The 12,601-nt window shown below is 48.3% G+C and overlaps 1 protein-coding gene across 4 annotated transcripts in view; it reads right to left on the minus strand.

The window, feature by feature from the left end:
* The window catches only part of BCL9 (BCL9 transcription coactivator), an 823,614-nt gene that overhangs the window by 452,306 nt on the left and 358,707 nt on the right, over positions 1-12,601 (minus strand). The window contains exon 1 of one of the 4 annotated variants that reach the window (XM_086935498.1): positions 7,930-8,148. The exons of the other annotated variants lie outside the window; for them this stretch is intronic. The gene's annotated coding sequence lies outside the window, so the exon portion shown is untranslated. Of the gene's footprint in view, positions 1-7,929; positions 8,149-12,601 lie in introns of those variants that run through there. 4 annotated transcript variants of the gene reach the window in all.

A 12,601-nucleotide genomic window follows, 5' to 3' on the forward strand; every position in this document is an offset into this window, starting at 1 on the left:
CGCCCATTGCTAGCCAAGGTGCAGTGAGCCTTTGCTCCCACCAGTGGCCATATGTGACCCACACAACTGTTTTGGGTACCTCCCTCCGCGCACTGTCCTGGAATGTTAATGGGCTCCTACATCGGGTCAAATGAACAGCTATCCTGAGCTATGACCAGCACATATTTGTTGACGTACTCCTGCTCCAGGATACTCACCTGGTGGGGAACCAATGCCCCTTACTGGCACGGTACGAGTACGATAGAGAATGGCATTCAGGGTTTGCCTGGGGCTCCCGGGGGGGGGTGGCCATCCTTTTAAGGCGTAATCTACCCTTTGTGCGCACACAGGTCACCCATTACCCAGAGGAAGGATATGTGGCTCTCAACGGAATGCTGATCGGGGACCCCCTCAACCTTGTTTCAAACTATTCACCCCCATCGATGCTCTCAACGACTTTGGAATGCACCGCCGACCTCCTCACTTCCCTGCCTCTGGGTGCCACAATAGTCTGGGCAACTTTAATGCGGTCCCTAACCCCCACCTTGATACCAAAAGCCCACCACACACCTCCAGTATTACCCACGCCAAACAACTTACAAACTGGGCTGATTCTCTAGGCCTGTGCGACACCTGGAGAATCTGGCACCCTCAAAGCAGGCAGTTAACCCACACATTAGCAGCACACCACACTCCGGTATGTATCGACGCAATATTTGTCCCCTTCACCGACTGCCAAACGATTCGTGATATCTGTATACTTCCCAGGGGTATTTCCGACCACTCACCAGTACTTCTTAGTATTGGGGCCGCCGCCCAAGAGAGGCAACTCACACACCTCCTGGCTGAAATCATACAGCTCTCCATCGGACCGCTAAGCTCCTCTGGAGATCTTCTATAGCCCGGGTGTACGGATGGGGCAACAAAAATGGGAAGATCATCCATAGATTAGCTACATACCCATGGGCCGACCGCATTATTCCGGAGATTGTAAACCTGGATGGTCTAGCACACCGATCCCCTTTGGCAATGGCCCGAGCCTTTGCCTCCTACTATCGCAGAGCCCAGAAACTTCCCTTGCTGACTTGCTTGGCACAGGCTGTGTCAACCTCCCTCGCCTTCGCACTGTCAAGTGAGCTGACTTGGACCTCCCCATCACCCGTGAGGAAATAAATGAAGCAATAATACATACCTAGTCAGGCAAGACCCCAGGCCCGGATGGGCTCCTGCAGAAATTTTACGCTGCATACCAGGAGACTCGTCCCACACCGTGCGGATCTCTTTGAGGAGGCTTTGGAGAAAGGCTCCTTCTCACCAGAGACATACTTGTCCACTATTGTTGTTCACCCTAAAACACAACCCCAGTCACACCGGTGTGTGGACTACCTCCCAATTTCTCTTACAAATACTGAGGTTAAATTATTCGCTACAATTCTTGCACAGCGGATGAAGCCCCACCTCACCAAACTGGTCTATCCTGACCAATGCGGGTTTATGCCCATGCGGGAGATAAGACACTGAATCAGTCGTCTCCGTCTGGCCCTGGCACACTGCCTTTTGCTCACTCCTTATTCCGCACTTCTCGCAGATTTCGAGAAGGCCTTTGATTCTGTGGACTGGCACTACCTGGAAGATTTACTGGTGGAGATGGGGTTCGTCCCACACTTTCGCAAACTGGTGAAGGTTTTCTATGCCCAACCTCAAGCATGGGTGCTAGTGAACGGGGTACTACAAGAGGCATTCCCCATTTGTAGAGGAACGAGGCAGGAAGCCCCCGCTCACCCCTAATCTTCGCCTTGGTGATGGAGCCCCTGGCGAGTCTGATTCGGTCGGAGGACCACATCCAGGGATGGAAGTGGCCCAACTCGGAAGCGGACAAAATTGCCCTGTGCGCAGAGAACGTCAGTTTTCCTTGCAGATGCAGCCCAATCCGGTCCTCACTGTCTCCGGATACTACACTCCTTTGGACAGGCCTCCGACTTAACCCCAGTAAGTCAGACTTGGTCCCCCAACACTTAGCAAGGGATTGCTTTGATTGGCAATCCACAGTACCTCTCAGGCGACAATCATTCAAATACTTAGGGATCTGGGTCGCCATGCTCCCTGACCTCTCCTGGTCCCTCAACCTAACTCCACTAGTGAAAAATGTGAAGGTAGACCTCTGCAAATGGCAGACGCTCCCCCTAAAACCCTTGGGGAGAGTCGCCCTGTTTAAAATGATTATTCTCCCCATATTCCTCTACATTCTTCAAAACACCCCCTTCTGTTTCCCGTGGGCTTGGTTGCGGGAGCTAGACAGCACAGCCACCAAATCCCTCTGGGAGGGGAGGTGGGGGGGGTCAGAGACCCCACATAGCTCTAGCCCACTGATGGATCCCGCCCTTCGATGAGGGCATGGGGATGACCAATTTATGTTTATATGACTTGGCGACCCGCCTCCTCATGCCTCTCTGGCATGGTTCATGGCTTAATGGGCTGAAGGGATTTCGCTCGAGACCTTATAGGGATCTCTCTGCTCGGAGATGTGTGGCCCAGCGGCCACATACGCTCCTTCCAAGATTTACAAGCCAGGTATTCCCTACACCTGTCACAATTATACAAATACCTGCAGCTGCGTCATGCTCTCCACTCTCACATATTAGACGGCACAACGTTACCAGAATGTAACCCACCCGAGGCACAGATTATGCTGGGGAACATGGGGAGGGGGGGCATCTCCCGTATTTACCGTACGTTAACCAACAACACCCCAACCACACTAGACCGGCTTAAATGCCAATGGGAAGAATGGGTGGTTCCAGGATTGGAGGGATGCATGCCGCCTACCTAACCCCCGCACGTCTTCATAGGGCAGGACTATACCCATCCGCCTCCTTCACACTCTGCGGCCAAGACCAGGCGGATTTCTTCCACATGGTCTGGGCATGTCCCCAACTGACAAGATACAGAGGTGGGGGGCATTTCAGAGGAACTCACAGAGGGGAGGTCCTGGGTTGAGAGGTTCCCTATGATCCACGGCACACGCTCCTGGGGATCACAGATGGGCTGGATGGAACCAGAAAAGAGAAACTGTTTTTCAACACGGACGCAGGACATAGCCACCAACTGGAAACGCCCTACTTCATCTAGCCTCAAGAAATGGCGGGAGGAGGTAGACTGGTGTGCCACACAGGAAAAACTCATGTATGAAGCGCAGGTGTGCCCAAGGAAATACCGCAGGGTGTGGGGCAAGAGGTTGGGTACTGTGGCTTAAATTTATGTAGCCAACTAAATGTTGTACCATGTAAGACCGTACGGGGTCACGTGGAACGAGATTAATCATTCAATCGAGTGGGAATTGTTCATACTATTGTATTGTGTTGTATGGCTGGTTTTTGTTACCATATCTAAAAATCAATTAAATTGTTTTGCAAATTTTTTTTTTTTAAAGATACTTGTGTGCCTGGGCATGATGTCCCAAGGGGATCTTCTGTGTCAATAAGGTTGTGAATACAACAACACTATAAAAAACATTGAATGATGTAATATAGGCAGGGATCCTAGCCAAATCAGTTCTCGCCGCATACATGTATATGACACAAGTTAGGAGGAGAGCAGTCTACATGCACCTTGTCGGGTCTGAATGACTCCATGGTGGATTTATTAGGCAAACCTGTCCCCTCGCCCTAAGCTTGAGTGCTCACACTTTATCAGGCAAACCTGAATCCAATTGGGTAATGCTGTGGAACTCACTGCAGGCCTGGATTCGGTGGAGACAGTTGGCCTACTTAGCATGCCACACATGAATGACGACAGCACCATATTAGTCTAGTGTCTGCACGCCCTTCGCCTCTTATTTACGCCCGCCGCTCGCAATGCGTGGGCGGGTCTATTTTGAAGGTGGCAGTGGGATTATCGAGTGAGCAACCTTGCCACCGAATTTGTATCGAATATACCAGCACAGCCATGCGAGAGCAAATCAGGTGCTTGCGCCTGCGGACCCCTAGGGCGCTGCAAACTATAAGTTGGGAATCGCTGCCTCAGTCAATCCATTCCCTAGTAAGACTTAAAACATCCACAACGGTCAAAATGCAACATGTGATACCCAGCGGGAAAGCCCACAAATGAGTTCCATAGAAAAGGGGCACATGTTGGTGTCAAAGTCAAATTTTCAAGGTCTAAAAAAAGATAATTTGCTTCTAGCAAATGCCAGCATAAGTTACATAATCTCAGTCATCAGAAAAAAAAAAAACACCATGAACAGATGATGACTGCCAACAGGCAGAATATGGACTTGAACATTGGTATTCAAGTCTAAATGCCTGTGGGTGCAAAAGGGGAATTTAAACTGGAAACGTGAAAACATACTTCAACTAGTATCCCACAAGGGCAACTTCCCCCATATTAGAAGTTCTACTGTCAAGACCCTGGAAATCCATTGGTACCAATCACCACTTCAAGCTAAAAGTAAGACTTGATACAGCAAATTGTGGCAACACCCATTTTCCCACGCTCCAGTCAATAGGAGAAAAGAGAGCATGCATCTGGACTGTTCCTCCACGACCACTCATACATACCATACCCAGGTTAACAACAAGTACATCAGTAGTTACACTTTTGAAGCACACAAATAGTCATACAGTAATATGCATCTAATGAAACTTCTAAATCGGAAAAACAATTTATACACTTTTACCCAATGTTGTAAAAATGATCAACATAAGGGGCTTACTAGTGATGATAAAACTAACCAGAGTGCACAAATAACCCACTGCTGTAAAGCAATCATTTGTGGCATCAGGAACACCTACAATATTGTACCTGCAGGGGGAAAAAAATGTGTGGCATTCGTCCTACAACACTACCACAAGTTCATGGTGAGAAATGGAGAGCATGCCACCAAGACACTGAATGCAATTAGATCTTGCTTATGACAGACGGGTTACCATGCTTGCTCCATCACAGGGTAAAAAAATTGAGAAACGTAATAATTTAGACTGTATACTGCTGTACAATAGTGACTCTGCATCCACCACTCTGTCGACTGCTTTGTAGCAACAGGTGACATACATGGTCCATTGCCACACTAATAAGTACAGTGCTTACCATGCCATGTACCAAAGCAATGATGTGCAAAATGCCAGCCAACCATACAGATAAGAGTTACAATTGGCGAGTTTCTATCCAAACAGACCCCTGTGATATCTACTATATCCTGGTGCTCAATAGTGGCACCTTTACATTTCAATACTGAACACTTGGGGCACTTCTAACCAAAAGATAGGAGTTCAGTATTATCACAGAGGAGACAATACCCAGCTATGCTTCAAAATCTCTGCTGATCAAAAGATCTTTTTATCCCATCTACCCAACATTCAAAAACAGTGAAAAGAGCGATCACCAAAAAAGATCGGCCATTGATTAAAAAGCTATTTAGGACGAGAAAAGTTTAAGCAGTCAGAAGAAATCGTTTTTAAAATCCCCAGTCAGGGCCCATATACTCCTAAAAACAGATGTTCTTAGGGAACCCTTCTTAATCACGATTGTATCCCCATCACCGCTTTCTTTTAACCAGTTTTAGATTTGAATATTTCCTCTGGCTTTTAGCAGAACCCCACGGGCAGCATAGGTGGAAGACCAAGGGGTCATGCTCATGTGATAACTTATCAGTCCAAGATACAGTGTACTTTATATTTTTCTGTGATCATTACCAGACCCTAAGACAATGTTATATTTCACGGTTGCTCAGAGGGACGGAATTTTGGCAAGTAAAGCCAGCCCCCCAATATTTGCTTTAATGTGGCAAGCTTTTTGGAGGGTGCCCTCAGAAGTAGGAAAAAACGTTTAAGCAGCTGAAATTATGCAAATGCCTTTTAAATTGAAACCTTTACGAGTAGTTAAATGTTAAAGATATGCATTTATGATGAAATGCATTTTATCTTTGGTTTTATGCATGTGATGTACTTTTGTGTTTTTTATGTAACCAAATAAAGAATCTATTGATTGAGTACATTTATAAATTTGGGGATATCGATAGATAGATGTTTTACAGTTCACATCACTGCACCAATGTAATTGACAAACCATCTAAAGATTAGAAGAACACACATACACAACGGACCTAGCATGTACGAGAAGGGCGATTGTTGTAAATAAGATGGTAAGTGATGACAGGATACTTCTAGTTGAATACATGTAGATTTATTGTAGGACACAGCTGAGTACACAACCTCGCCAGCTGACCAGACCATCAACTGACACTAGTAGAATTCTCAGGTGGAAGTAAGAACATACATAGGCATTGTGGTAGACAGAATGAGAGAACACTAAGAAAGGACTAGGACTACAGACAACCACATTACATGAAGAAACAATGTACAACAGCAATATTGTTCTTTATGTTTTCTAAACAAGTACTTGAATTACAGGCGTTTATGGAGTGAATAGCCTTGTTTTGGTACTTTAATGAGACCCACCAAACCGTTGATGTTGTTCTAGGTTTAGTCAGTTAAGGCACTACAACTGAATGCACCCCCAAATCTCTAACAGAAACGGACCAGCTCTGTGGGTTCCTTTACTGCCAGAAGCAAGACAATCATTCATTTTCAGAGCAATCATTTTTTCTTCCAAAATATAGAACAACCTACCAGCATTATACGTTGGTTCAAACTGAGTTTCCTTCTTATATTATATTGAAATGATACTATATTTGTAATGATTTTAATTAATTGAATAAAGCTCAATAGTAATAGCTCAAATCCATATTATTTAAACGTTTCTTGAAATCTCACCTAACAAATTTCTCAATACTTAATTTTCCATTCTTACCCCACTTGTTTGATCTTTGTCGAGTCTAGTACACACATCTAATCAAGGCACTGATTTAGAAAGCGGCCATGTTCTAACTGTTTTGGGACTTATCTGAATATATAAAGAAATATTTTTAAAACCAGGCAGTGCTTTTGGAAAAAATGTAAGTCAAGTACCTTATTCACCCCTCGATGTATGAGCTACACAAGCAGACACTGTATAAAACTTGTAAAAATGGTGCTAACCGTTGCACAACAGTCACCTCAATGGACATGCACAGTTACAAATGACAGCATGAACTGTATCCTATACAAGATACATAGTAAACAATGACTATCTGGAATTTAAAAAGAAAAAAAAACACTGCGTCCACTACCCCTCCGGAAACCCTAAGAGGTATCACCATGCCCCAAATAGGAAATAAGAAGATAATAACCCCCACATCAGAGCAACCACAAAAAGCCATAATTACCAACACTACAAACAAGAACGCACCAAGCACTCCCTTGCAGGGGGCAGTTATCCTGTGTCTCCCTAACGAGACCGTGGGTAAACGTCATCCCTTCAGGGAAAAACTCCTAAACCACAGAGTCTACAAGGGGGAAAACAGATGAGAGGTTCCAAGTATCCCCTTCCAACAGCAAGGTGCACCTACTCCAAAAGTGCACAAATCTCATTTATCAGATCCTTGACTCAAACTTACCCATAATACCCTACCAAATATTCCAGTCCCATAGCAATGTGTCGCCCCCCACACCCAACTACTCGCAACCCTGCATCCCATGGTTGTGATCACCCCCTCGAAACATGACAGGATCCCCAAGCTCATCAGCCCTTGTCCCGGAGTCCCCTCACATCCACAGGGCTTCTCACGCGGACAGAGCTTCCCAGGACTCAACTCGCCAGATTCCAGCAGCGCTGAGGCCAAAACTTTCTTGGGCCGCGGGGGCCGTTGAAGGCTAATGGCCCTCCCCAGATGGCGCCACCAGTCCCCACCCATGTTGCCCCTGATGGCGTAGGCCCCCTCCTATGCCGGTCCCCTTCCCCCCTCTCCCTGACACGCTCGCGCCGAGCGTCACTGAGAGGCAACCGGCGTGAGGACAGAGCCCAAGCGCAATCCCACCAACCAACTGCCTGCGCGCAACACCAACCGCCACTTACCGCCTCGGGACCCTTGAAAGACAAATGCGGAGAGGGGAGTCCGATTCGGGACCGGCCGAACCGGCCCTCTCTCCACTCCAACCCGACCTCACACCCGGCAGCGCGAGTCGGCGTCTCCCGGCGGTGGCTTTAATCTCCCGCAGCCACACAGAAGCTCCATTGTCCTGTCGGTCCTCCCCCTTTCCGGCTCTACGAATGGTACCTCCCCTTTTCCTTCTCGTTCTCCCTTCGGTCTGCTTTAGCATCGAAGAACATCCGCCCCTTTTTCTTAAAGGAGCTACGCCCACCTACTGTACGTGTTGTGTCCGTGGGCGTCAGTATCGGTGAATATCTGCCTGGGAAAACCCTCCCTGCCTCTGACGGCGGGGGGAGGCTCCCCGTGGAAGTGTCATCTTTCCCACCTCCCCTTAACGATGGGGGCAGCGGCTACCTATCCCCCCCACCTTACCAGACATGGTACCTCCCCTTTCGGCTCCACTCTCAGCCTCCGCCTGTGCCGCTCTTAAAGAGACAGTGTCTCGGCGTGTTTGGCAGTGGCTCGGATTACCTGTTTCTAGAGCTGGGCCCAGGCATTGCTGTTAACATCGCTTTTGTAAAGGAACGCAGGCCTGCCCAAACTACCGCCCCTCCTAACGAATAAAATCACTCCTTGCAAGCAGCATGTTACTGAGATTATATTTCTCTCCAACCAGAGCGGCATGTTACTCTCACAGAACGCGTATGACTATGAAACCTTTACGACGTTTTCACAATTAGCAGGTTATATTTCAATCTCCGCAATTTAAAAATCTTGCTTTCTTTCTTGGCAGTATATTAAAGACGCGACGGCCCGTATTTTCTACCCAAAAAATTAAAATGACATTCCGAAGTAAAAATAAGTAAACATCCACAAACGCGGGTATTTTTTTCTTAAAATATAAAATGGATGTCCGAACTGCTCTAGAAACTGCCAGCCTTTTTTCACAGAGCATAAATTGAGCTATGAAATAGTGCACACCTTAAGTTGTCAGTTTTCTGTGCTGGTGCTGAAGCATCTTGGAAGATGCATATCCTTCGAACCTACAAATACTCCTTAAAACAATGCAGCAGAACTATGAAAGTACGTGTGAGGCAAAATGGTTTGATCCCCACACAACGAAGATGCTCCCCCTGTGTGAAAGTTCATAGACACAGTATACAGTTATGCCATAGAGCTATTTGGTAACCACTTTTAAAATTAGCAACTGTTGCAAAATTTCCACCCTGGGGCCTCTCCCGCTACCGCCGCGAACCATTGAGAGTTTTCGCGGCATTCGGCAAACATCATTGAAAAAGTGACAGGTTTGTAAACAGCTTTTTATAGATCTATATAAGAAGGAACCTGAATGTGGGGCCTCTTGACGATTGGGGGACCAGCACTCTTGAAACCTTGCTTCGGGCCTCTTACGCATAGAAGCATTCCTTCAACATCATCATACTTTTTGCCAAGTTTATTTCTCTCATCTTATTGTGTTTTTTCCCTATTTATTTTCTAGTCGGTGAAAAAATGTAATTGCAACTAATACAATTCCACATTTATTGAACCACAGTTTAATACCTATAGGTGCTAAGTAACCACATACAATGAAATAATAATACATTCATCTGAAAACATGATTTGTACTACTAGCACAAGTGCAAATTTGCCGCTGTTTGTGCTCATTTAGCCAACCTCACTCCCTTTTAGCTTTCTATATTCACAATGTGCACAATGAGCAAGATTGACAGCATGAAGAGACAGTGGAATTTGCACGTTCGCAAATGGAGGGATGCGTTACTGGGTATTCTAGGCATGTACTATGTGCAAATCTAGGTGACATCCAACAATTTTTTGGAAATGGGGGTCTCTTGTTGGCAATGGTTTGCACCTTTGTCCAAATAGGTATCCTTGCTTCTAGTCAGGGTAAGGAGGCTACACTTCTAAAATAACCCCTGCTCACCCCCTTGGTAGCTTGGCTCGAGCAGACTGGCTTATCTCAGAGGCAGCGTGTAAAGCATTTGTGAACACAATCAATCAGTCACTGCATTTATAAAGCGCGCTACATACCCGTGAGGGTCTCAAAGGGAGGGGGGCGCGACTGATCGAAGAGCCAGGTCCTGAGGAGTTTTCTAAAAGCCAGCAGGTCCTGAGTCTGTCGTAGGCTGGTGGGGAGAGCGTTCCAGGTCTTGATGTCGAGGTAGGGGAAGGATCTGCCGGCAGCAGTGGTTTTCCGGATACGAGGAACTATGGCGAGGGCGAATTTGGCTGAGCGGAGGTTTCGGGTGGGGGTGTGGAAGCTGAGACGGTTGTTGAGGTATGTGGGTCCGGTGTTGTGTAGGGCTTTGTGTGCGTGGATGAGGAGTTTCAAGGTGATCCTCTTGTTGACGGGGAGCCAGTGCAGGCCTCTTAGGTGGGGTGTGATGTGGCTGTGTCGGGGGATGTCGAGGATCAGTCGTGCCGAGGCGTTCGGGATTCGTTGGAGTCGTCTCAGGAGCTTGGTTGTTGTTCCTGAGCAGAGGGCGTTCCCGTAGTTGAGTCCCGTAGTTGAGTCTGCTGGTGATGAGGGCCTGGGTGACGGTTTTTCTCATGTCGGGAGGGATCCATTTGAAGATCCTGCGGAGCATGTAGAGGGTGTTGAAGTAGGACGCGGAGACGACGTTTACTTGCCTGGTCATGGAGAGGGTGGAGTCGAGGATGACCCCCAGGTTGCGTGCATGGTCTGTGGGTTCTGGGGCTCTGCCTAGCGATGTGTGCCACCAAGAGTCGTCCCAGGCTGATGGGGTGTGTCCGAGAATGAGGACCTTCGTCTTGTCTGAGTTCAGCTTCAGTCTGCTGTCCTTTATCCAGTCAGCTACGGCCGTCTTTCCTCTGTGGAGGTTGGCTTTGGCAGTGTGGGGGTCTTCGGTGAGGGATATGATCTGCTGGGTGTTGTCGGCGTAGGAGATGATGTTGAGGTTATGTTGTCGTGTGACGTGGGCGAGCGGTGCCATGTAGATATTGAACAGCGTCAGGCTGAGGGAGGATCCCTGTGGGACGCCGCAGATGATCTCGGTGGATTTCGAGCGGAAGGGTGGGAGGCGGACGCTCTGGGTTCTGCCGGAGAGGAAGGATGTGGTCCAGGCCAGGGCCTTCTCTTGAATTCCGGCGTCATGGAGGCGTGCTGATAGGGTGTGATGGCAGACTGTGTCAAAGGCTGCTGACAGGTCCAGGAGGAAGAGGGCGGCTGTTTCTCCTTTGTCCATCAGGTTCCTGATGTCGTCAGTGGCGGCGATGAGGGCGGTCTCGGTGCTGTGGTTGCTGCGAAAACCGGATTGGGAGGGGTCCAGGATGTCGTTTTCTTCGAGGTAGCGGGTTAGCTGTTTGTTGACAATCTTCTTTGTCACTTTTACCGGGAACGGGAGCAGGGAGATGGGCCGGAAGTTCTTGAGATCCTTGGGGTCCGCCTTGGGCTTCTTCAGAAGGGCGTTGATCTCGGCGTGCTGTCAGCTTTCTGGGAAAGTTGCTGTCTCGAAGGAACTGTTGATTGTTTTTCGGAGGTGGGGCGCGATGGTTGTGCTGGCTTTGTTGAAGACGTGGTAAGGGCAGGGGTCAGATGGGGATCCAGAGTGGATGGAGTTCATTATTTTGATGGGGTCTTCATCGCTGACGTTGGACCAGGCGGCTGGTGGTTGCAGGGGTGGTGGACTCGGTGGTGGGTGCGGGGATGTCGGACTTGAAGCTGTTGTGGATGTCGGTGATCTTGCGGTGAAAGAAGGCGGCCAGGGAGTCACACAGGTCTTGTGATGGTGGGATTTTGTTTGTGTTGGAGCTGGGGTTGGAGAGTTCTTTCACAATGCTGAAGAGCTCTTTGGTGTTGTGTGCGTTGTTGTATAAGCGGTCCTTGAAGGCGGTCCTCTTGGCGGTCCTGATGAGTTGGTGGTGTCTGCGGGTGGCGCTCTTGTGGGCTGTGTAATACAGTGACAACACTACAAATGGGCACCACACAAGTTTCGAAAAATAAGTAATCTTTACTAGACTTAACACCAGACCAAATGACAAAAATCCACAATACTATAATCCAAAATAAGTCTTTAAAATGGTAGAAAATAGCTTATTTCAATGTAGATGGTAAATGCAACACTTTACTTGGGATGCGTCACGCAATGCAAACAAAAGGGTCGCAGGGAAGTTGAGGCATCGTTCCCTACACTCAGGGGAGTGGATGCGTCGGTTCCTTAAAGCAGCGCAAGAGAGGTGATGCGTCGCTACCTTACTGTGTGGGGAGTTGATGCGTTGTTTCTTACTGCGGCCCGGTGACGATGCAACAAGATGGCGCCTTGATTATGTGACGACCCGTGCGATGCGACAAAATGGCGCCTTGGATGCGATGCGACAACGGGGATGTGATGCATGCACGCCCGACAGCTGTGTGGCGAAATCGATGAACTTTGGAGCAGCAACAGGCCCAGCGACACGCTTCTCAGGTGATGCAACCTCTGCGCCGGAGGCACGCTTCTCCGGTGATGCAACACGCTTCATTTGTGATGCAAAGGCCAACAGCTGCGGCAGCGGCACGCGTCTTCGGTGATGTGGCGGCAACAGATGCGGCGACGGCACGCTTCTCCTCGTTGCGTTGCGCTTGCAGCCCCCAGCGACACGCAGACACTAGAGTTACCCAGAACCACAGCAAGCACC

This window comes from Lissotriton vulgaris, chromosome 8, assembly GCF_964263255.1.
Source record: "Lissotriton vulgaris chromosome 8, aLisVul1.2, whole genome shotgun sequence".
NCBI lineage: Eukaryota > Metazoa > Chordata > Amphibia > Caudata > Salamandridae > Lissotriton > Lissotriton vulgaris.